Source organism: Cynara cardunculus (genome assembly GCF_001531365.2).
Source record: "Cynara cardunculus var. scolymus isolate 2C chromosome LG 6, CcrdV1, whole genome shotgun sequence".
Classification (NCBI taxonomy): Eukaryota; Viridiplantae; Streptophyta; class Magnoliopsida; order Asterales; family Asteraceae; genus Cynara; species Cynara cardunculus.
This window is the reverse complement of record NC_037533.1, coordinates 9279424-9289267: the sequence shown is the minus strand read 5'-3', so window position 1 is coordinate 9289267 and position 9844 is coordinate 9279424.

Below are 9844 nucleotides of genomic sequence, written 5' to 3'. Positions count from 1 at the left end.
CACTATTTCATAATGAAACTTTTTCACTATGCACCAGCTTCATGATATGTCTATTTCATAAATCACTATGCACCAGCTTCATGATATGAAACMTTTGAACAATGATGAATTACATGAACCTTAATAACATATAAAATTAAATAAAACTGTTTCATCATGAAACTAATTATTCARYCTCAAGTCAAATATGAAATGAAACTGTTTCACCAACATCAACCCCTTTCATAAACTATTTCGTACTGAAACATTTGTTCATCAAAAGTGTTGCATTATCATTAATTCCATTTTCAATATAATGAAACTGTTTCACTATTATATATTGAATCATTTATAAAATGAAAAAGTGTATTACGAAAATGAAACTGTTTCATTTTACTAAACCCATTTCACGAATCTTGCATCTCTTAGAATATGAATTTTTTTTTACATCATGACAATGTTTCATTGATATATATAATATGCTTTGAAGACTAAYATAAGTCATTTACACATGAAACACACATGAAACCTTGTTCATGACTATAGAGTGTAATGAATATTTGTTTTTTTTTTCACCTGCAGCAACCCACGATTTCATCAATATATTTGATGAAATCTTCGTAATTTGTTTCATTATTCATTATAGTTATCATTAAAATAATGATTTTAATAATATAATTTCCTTATATATTGAAACGTTTCCTTTCTTCAATATTTATTTTATTTAATTTCCTTATATAATATGAATTAATAACTTCCATAATTACGAAATATGTGTACAAAATGTCATAAATACCCTTATTATTTAAATTTAATTGAAAACAAATGGAATTTTCTTATTGGTCGAATTTGATTTACACGGTTTTTTAGAATTGAACGGTTCGCATTTGAACCTGCCCCTATATATATATATATATATATATATATATAAATATAAATCGTGGTAGATAATTTTTCTAGGTCTTTTTGGTTTTCTTTTGTTAAAGTATAAGGATAAGGTTTTTGATAGTGCAACTGTTTTTTTATAATTTGTTAAACACTCAGTTTGGTTATTTTGTTAAGATTTTTTTGTAGTGACAATGGAACCGAATATGTAAAAAAAAAAACAGTTTTTGAAAGCTAGTTGTGTAATTCACCAGACATCCTTTGCATATACATACTGACAAAATGAGGCAACGAAACATAAATATAAGCACCTGCTTAATGTTGCAAGAGCTCTTATGTTTTACGGAGAGGTTTCCTTAGATATGTGGAGTGAGGGGCTGTTTGTTTGGCTCTTAATGGTGACATTAAGAACCAACCTCTTAATCGGTAAGAGGTAAAGTGTGTTTGGCAAAAAAAAACAGGCCTCTTAATGGTTACACAAGCCTCTTAACCATTTTGAGGGTAGGGCTTCACTAAACCATTCAGATTACATTTGTTCCCTCTTTACCCTTCCACCCCCCTTTACCAGCAGCGCTCATCGTCTCCTTCACATTGTCGTCGCCTTGCACATATTACCGGTTATCGCCTCCATCTTCTCCATCGCCGGTGACCTCCGCCGTCTGTGTCGTCGGTCGCGCTTTCCACAGCTTCGCCGGTCGCTTCTATCAGGTAACTTCTGTCTCCCGTTATCTTCCGTTTGGTCACCGGTCGCTAGTCGCCGGTCGCCGGTTAGATCTTCTCTTTTTTGAAGATTGCTATCACTTTTTCTTACTAGATCTTCTGTTTAGATCTTGCTATTTAGATGGGGTTTTTTGAAGATTGCTATCACTTTTTCAGTTTAGAGTTAAAATGTGTATCTGAAACCATTAATAAAATGGTTTAAATGGTTTCCTCTATCTGAAACCATCCTCTTCCCTCACCCAATTTCAGATTTCCTCTATCACTTTTGAAGATTGCTACTGCTTTTTCATCTTCTATTTACAATGTGTATCGAAGATTGCTACTGCTTTTTCATTTTCTGTTTACAATTTTCAAAGGATATAAATAACAGAGGAACATTGCTATTTAGAGTTGAGGCATGTTGTTGCACTAAAAAAGGATATAAATAAGCTAAGGATGGTAACAATTGTAAACAGATCTTGTAGAAATTATGTTTATTGTTTGTTTATTCGTTTGCTAAACTTTATGTTACTTTGTACTTTATAAAATTGTTTGGACTAGGTATGAAATTAGTTGGTGAATCTTCGCAATACGAGGTATTGGCTTGCTGATTTTCGACGACAACGTGCCTTGACCAAAGAAGAAAGGTTCAACCATGCTCATGCGCAACTCAGAAACGTTATCGAGCGTGCCTATGGTGTCTTGAAGGCAAGATTTCCAATTTTAAAGCAAATGGCTCCCTATCCGTTTCCCATACAAAGGAACGTTGTGATTGCTTGTTTTGCGGTTCATAATTTTATACGAAAATGCAATATCCACGATCAGTTATTCATGGATTATGACAAGGACCCCATGTTTATTGCCGAGGGACAAGAAGGAATCGAGGGAGGCGATGAAGATGACATGGATGGAATGCCTTTTGGCACTCAAAACAATCAATATATGACTAATTTACGTGACCAGATTGCGAATCAATTAATGTTAAATCCGTCAAATTAAGAATTGTTAAAAAACTATTATGTTGGAATTTGGATTGTTATGTTTTTGTTTATTCCTAAATTTGAAAAATTATGTTTGGTTGGACTAATATGAAATATTGTTTCGAACTAATAATGTTACGTTTGTTTGGATTAATATGAAATATGTAGTTATTTTTGTAAAATTATTGTTTTATTCAGATATCAGCCAAACAGTTCTATTTCATTCAGTACTAAATCATTTAGAGGGTTAAAATGGTAATTTACTGTCATTCAGAGAACAATTACCAAACAACATTATTTCATTCAGCACTTAGGCTCTCTTAACCATTCTGACCATTTAACCATTCTACACCAAACCATTCAGCAACCGCCAAACAGCCCCGGAGTGTGTGTTAACYACCTCTTATCTCATCAATAGCACTCCTCCTTCTGTCTTGGGTGGTAAGTATCCTTATGAGATTGTGTATGGTTTTAAACATGTGTTGTCTCATCTTATTGCGATTAAACCTAATATTTCAGATGGGTTTTCTGTCATGTTTGAGAAATTTGTGATGCTTGGCTGCTTGAACTCAAATTCTCATGATGGGTTTAATAACTTGAATTTCTTTGATTCCTTCCTTTTTTTTTATTGGAAGTGGTTCCAGCTCTTCATTGCCCAAATATACTTAGCAAATTTTTTAAGTCCTTTGTTGGATCTAAATTTTGTTTCAGTTTGTGTTGGGTTTGAGCCCGATGTTTTTTTATTATCTAATTTCACCGAATTTTAAATATTAGCTGGTAGATTGATTTATTACTTGCTACTGGTTCTGATATGTCATATGCTATTTACTACTTAAATCAATTTATGCATTCATCTTGGTGTTCTCTTCTTAAGCTTGTTTTTAGGGTCCTGAGGTTCTTGAAGGTGTTCTCAGGTAAACGTGTTTAGATAATTCAATTTAAGTGCATATGTTGATTCCAGTTGGGTAAGCGTCCTATTCTTGCGAAGTTCTGTTACTAAATTTTTTGGGGAACTCATTAGTGTCGTGGAAATGCAATCCATTGTGTCTTGATCTTTAGTTGAGGCGGTGTATCTAGCCACAACAAAAGTGAATTGGGTTTCTTTTAATGGTATGTGCCATGACATGATATGGCATAAGACGTGTCTCTTTCATTACGAAATGGCCCATAGCATTTCTGTAAGACATGACTCACTATTATTTATATTTTGTTCTTTTATACTTTTAACTTCAGGTTTACACTTTAATAGATTTATGTAATCACATCACTCACACTTTCATGAATTAATAAACACTATGGACTCACGATTAACAGGAAATTGTAATATTACTTTTACAAGTTCTATTTTACATATTTAATCAAAAACTTATTTTATAATAATAATCTATATGATTTTCTTCTTCTAATATGAATGTACAATTGCTAATATAATTATCTGATTAGATAATAATCAGATAATTATATGAAAAACATGTATTTAAATATATAATTCTATATATGACATACAAATTTGTTGTCTTATGTCACGCCTTGAAAACCGTCACGTCTTCGCCATGTTGTGTAAGCTTGAGACTTGAATTCCCCACCACACCACGTCTAACACCATTTTGATCCTTGATTGTACTTAGGGGCTGTTTGACAGTTGCTGAATGGTTTGGTGCAGAATGATTAAGTGGTCAGAATGATTAAAAGATTCTCATGATATTGTGCAAAATGAGATATAATTGTTTACAATGAAATTAGAACACTTAATAGTTAAAGGAGACCCAAGATACAAAATCATTCAGAGGGTTTTAGAACCATAAAGAGGCAGACTGCTTTTTTGACAAACAAGATTCACCTCTTAACATTTGAAAAAGCATAAAAATCATTCAAAGGGTTATTCATGGGGATGGTTGGTGACTTGCGGCCAGATACATTTGAAAAAGCATACATATCATCGGCAAAGTAGAATTGTTGGGGGAAGCAAAATTATAGTCGATGAAGAAGATCCGACAGTGAAGCAGATGGGTGTTAACTTCTTCACTGGAATAGATCTCAAATCCGGTGGAATTTTTTGATGGATGTGGTGGAAGCGAATGGTGACATAGGGATTGTTGGGTGTTCACGGTCTGGTTTGTGCCGAACCACAATTTTGGTTTAGTAGATTTTCAAACCCAGCGGTTTGGTAGGAAGTGACTAAACCGGTTTATAAAAGGCATCAATTTAGGCGGTTTGAGCCTTTTATGGACTTTAAACTAAAAATATAAAATTTATATCCAAAATAAAATTACTAAAATAACATTATTAAAAATAAAATATTGAATTATAAAAGAAACGTTTCTATAAAATTTTAAAAAACATTGAGCAAGATGACTACCAGTGGCGGCAAGGTCGCAACTAGCGGTAGTGACCACTAAAACAAATACGATATTATGGTTATATACCAAAAGAGGATTACGTAGTAATATTTATATCTTTTGCTTCCTTTGGCTAAACTTAAAATATATAAATAGAATAAAATGATTAAACACATAATATGCGCCACATGCAAAGCAAGCACAAAATCATCCATGTGATTCGAAGTCTCTATAAAGACGTTGACTTTTTTAAGGGTCTAACTATCTATAATTATATATTTTCTTTATTTCTTAATTAAATATTTCATATGCTTTTAATATTAATGAACATTAATTATGTATTCATGCAATATGACTCGATGTAAAAATTCCGACAACATTTATCTAATTTTGATATCTCAAATTCTTTCAAAATGTCATAAAGTCTATTACATTTGTATCTATGTTTGATTCAAATATCCATCCATAAAAAATGTTGGTGTTAACGGCTTATGCAACCATCTATAAAAAATTGAGACAGAAAACCGCATTTTTTTTTGTAATTATGGATGCATGAATTAAGATTTAGAGTGACAATGCGGTCTAGTTTCCATACTTAAAAAAGTGTCCAAGAAAAATAACACTGATATTTCATATAAAAAGATTATGAAGGTACGAAAAACACAGAAAATTCACAACAAAAACATTGTAAAGGTGAGATATATACATGCTCTAAAATTGCAAATGCTAAAACAACTTTGATATCAAGAGTTGGTTCATATTGATGTTTAATGTCAACATTTGTAGCAACAACATGCCAACTTTTGATATCCTAATTATCAATCTTATATGATGAAAAACAACCGAGAAAAGGAGAAAACAACACAAATGTGATATCATTAATCACATAAATTGATCATCTTGAATTTATCCACATAACTTACAATTCTAGGAATAATGAACTCATTAAATTAACATCAACATATCTACAATTTTGATAAAGATCTTCACCAGAGAACTTTCAAATGTGGGGTAGATCCCATCAAGAAGTGTTGAACTCGTGGCGTGGGGCAGATCTATTGCAAAGCTAATGAAGATAAAATTGAAGTATACCTTAAACACGAACGAATCCTTAGTSGGATTCAGACATTTTGTTTCTACCTGACCTTTTTTTAAGGTCAAGCTTCTGTTTATCTATGATCTTGATCGGAGTATGATAGACATAAAAAACTAAAATTACATTATTTATCAATGATAATACAAAATCAAAAACTTATGTTATTACATCTCCGAGGCCGATATTACCTTTCAATCCAAACGTCGAATAAATCCCTAAAGATTTTTTTTCTTCATTTGAGGTTAAGTTAAAAATAAATACGCTAATCTTCTTTAACCGATTACACCAATTATGCACGCTAAAGGAATTTTTTCTAAGTGAAATACCTTGCTTGTGTAGCTCAAGACTCCTAATTAAATAACAACGTATATTTGCTTCATTTTTCCGCATGATTCTAAAAGACTTATCATGACAGTCGTTGTAGCTCAAGACTTGTGTCTTGACGCTATGTTAAGCCCGTGACATGTCATGGTCTGATGTACGATTTTTGTAAGGTCATTTGATTTTTTTACCATATACTCTTTTAGTTTTCAGTATATAATCTAATGTAAATTGTTTAATTTCATTGATTTATTGAGTAATCTATACTATATTATAAAGTATTTGACAAAAACTCTTAAAAACTATTTTTTATGCATAAATATTGTTTATTGATGTATATTACTTAAAATTCGAGGTTACAAGTAAATTGTGTATGAGTACAACTTATTAAATTTCTATGTCTGAATTCGTGTAACTAACTGCAGATAAACATAATCAACTACAGGATAAACAATAATTTAAATATAAAAAATCTAAAATATAATTAGGATAGTCATTGAGTTATTCTTATAAAAGAATAATGGATAAAAAGTTATATTATTAAACAAAAAATAAATTATTTTGTTATTAAACCTAAATTAAATTATAATAAAAAATTTGATTTAAAGAAATTACATAAAAAAAGAGAATTTTTAAATAGTTAAGTTGATATTAACATCGATATTTATTTTCAGATTTTTATGAATAAAAACATTATCGTTTTCTCAAAATCACATAAAACCGTACTGTATCGACATAGACAAAAAAAAAAAAAACAAAACAAAACATTATCTCAATGTATCTCGTTGCATTGCGTGAATATCTTTCTAGTAATATAAAATATGTACACATGTATATATAAAGATATGTCGTCAAAATCTTAAAAAACATTGTTGGCCTYGCCGTGACTCGTAAGACTTGAGACTTAACCTCATTATCACGTTACGTCTCACGCTACTTAAAATCTTGTTTTAATTTAGTCACTTTCAACAACATATTATCAATACTTTGTGAAATCTACAAGAAATTAAATATAAAAAAATAGAAATATTGCAATAATTGTTTAAGATGGGTAGAGCAATTAACCATCCATAAACAAATTGGGTTCTAGATGACATGGTGGTGACTGGTAAGCCGCCGTACTGGACGGCCTCCACCGGCGTCTCATGGTCAAGACGTGCATGACGGGTAACATTATCTTTTTCCAAATAAAAAAAAATCCCTAAATATTTAAATATTTCAAGTGTTTGTTTTGAAAAAACAATTGTAACGTTATAATTTTGATCAAATCTATCCACATTAGGATCACTTGTCAATAGTTAATCAAATCTGATAGATTTTCGTTCTGAAACAAAAAGTTTGCAAGTTTGAATGGTTGAAAAGTAGATGTGTATGTAAACTCGATAACTTTAAATAAAAAAAACCCTGGTAACTTAATTTAATTTAATCGAAAAAAGCTGGTTGGATAATTTAATTCAAAACATTATTGATGTCTAAGAGGCTGTTTGTCAGTTGCTAAATGGTTTGATACAAAAAATTTAAATACTCAAATCTTATTATATCATTTGACATAGTTTAGTTAATGGTGAAGGATCATATGAGAAGGGAAGTTATCGTAAGAAGCGTAAGAAAAAATCGGAACCTTATGATCACTTTTAATCTAATGCCCACCCATGAATTGCGCTTTAAAAAGGAATTGATCCGATGCATCTCAGTGCATATCTTTAGTGTTGATATTCAATTAAGATTGATCTAAACGTGAAGATCTATTCTTACGCTTCTCATTATAACTTCTCTTCTCACATAAAACCCACCGAAATATTTACTCATGGGTGGGGCAAGCTCTTCTATTATGGTTCATGGTTTCTCTTGGTATAGTTGATTAACCATTTTAATTTTTAAATGCGTCTACTTTACATAATTGTAATCATTCTCCAATCTCTTATCCCTCCAACAATATGAGATAACTTAAACAACAACACAATGATAATACCTTTCATACATTTACAACTTTTTTATATATTAAAATCTCCAATCTATCATTTCCTCTATCAATATGAATAACAAAAACAACACACAATTCAATATTTTAAGACTCAAATCCCATAATACTATTTCATACCCTACCATCTACATTTTATATGTAAACGTATATATATACATGTATTTACATAGATGGATTCCCCCCCCCCCCCCAAAAGTACATTATAAACTATGGTTTTCACTATTAACATTTGTCAACATTATGTCATTTTTTTGTATTTTAATTAAATATTTTGCACACACACACACACATACATATATATATATATATATATATATAGAGAGAGAGAGAGAGAGAGAGAGAGAGAGAGAGAGAAAGAGAGAGAGATACTTGGGATCATGTGAGCCCAGTCTGTTTTCGTGAAACCCATGAGACCACCTTTTTACACTTGAAACTTTACAGTAAAACAATATGAATTTAACATTCACAGTGTTTTTGCTGTGTAGGTTTGGAGTTAAAAAAAAAAACTATCTAAAGATGCTTTCTTTATAAAACTTTAGGGGGAGATTGTTTGATCTAATTAGCTCCCAAATTAGATGAAAGTTTTATGAAGTATCTTGTATTTTGGCTTTGATTGTTTACATGGGCTTAAGCTTAATATTTGTAAACATACCCTAATTTTTGTGATAACCAGATTTTTATTTGTGAAAAAGTTTGGGGTTGATTTTTGAAATAATTTAAAAGTTGAGGGGTGTCTTTTTTAAAAGTTGGTTTAAGAACTATAAATTATGACCGCCTCTTATTTTTATAAGAGTTTATGTAGGAGATATTTATTTTATCTCTTGGGAAGTTGTTTAGAAGAGTTAAGTGAAAAGAAAAGTTGTTAAAAACCATTTTTACTCCCTGGTTCGAAACAAATAGAAGGGAAAGAGGAAGAGAACCCCCATGTTGTGGAAATTTCACCCAGAAGGTAATGAGTTACTCCTATAGCACAATGTTGGTCCCTTGAGGGTCTACAAGATAAGTACAACCGTTTGTAGAAGGGGGGGATAAATACAAACACAATATTTTCAAATTTAAAATGTATATTGATAAAGAAGATCAATACAAATTTTACAAGACTGTTTGCGGAAAGATAAAGTAAGAAAACCTATCTAAACAATCTTTGATTACACATAGATTCTTAGCAAATGAGAAAAGAAATGCTGTAAGAAAAGTTCCTTTACTTAAGCTAGAAAATGCTTAAAGTAAGAATTAGGTTTAGAGAGTGAGTTGCGTGCACTCTGCATGGAGAAGAAACACTTTTATTTATACCCAGTGCATTAAATRTTCATTTAATGCAAAATGGTAGGGTTAGAATGCATGTTAAGCCTTAAAAGGAAGACTTGTCCTTTGCCACAGTGAATAGTACAAAAGCACTATTCATGGGCAGACATCCTTACCTAAAGTTGGTGGACAGTAGAGTCGACTAGTCGGCTCCGTACCGTACCAACGTTTAGAAGGGGTATGAGTTTGTCCTTTGTGTGCATAAGTGTTGGTACCGTAAGGGTCTACAAGAATATAAACAGTTTGTAGAAGGGGG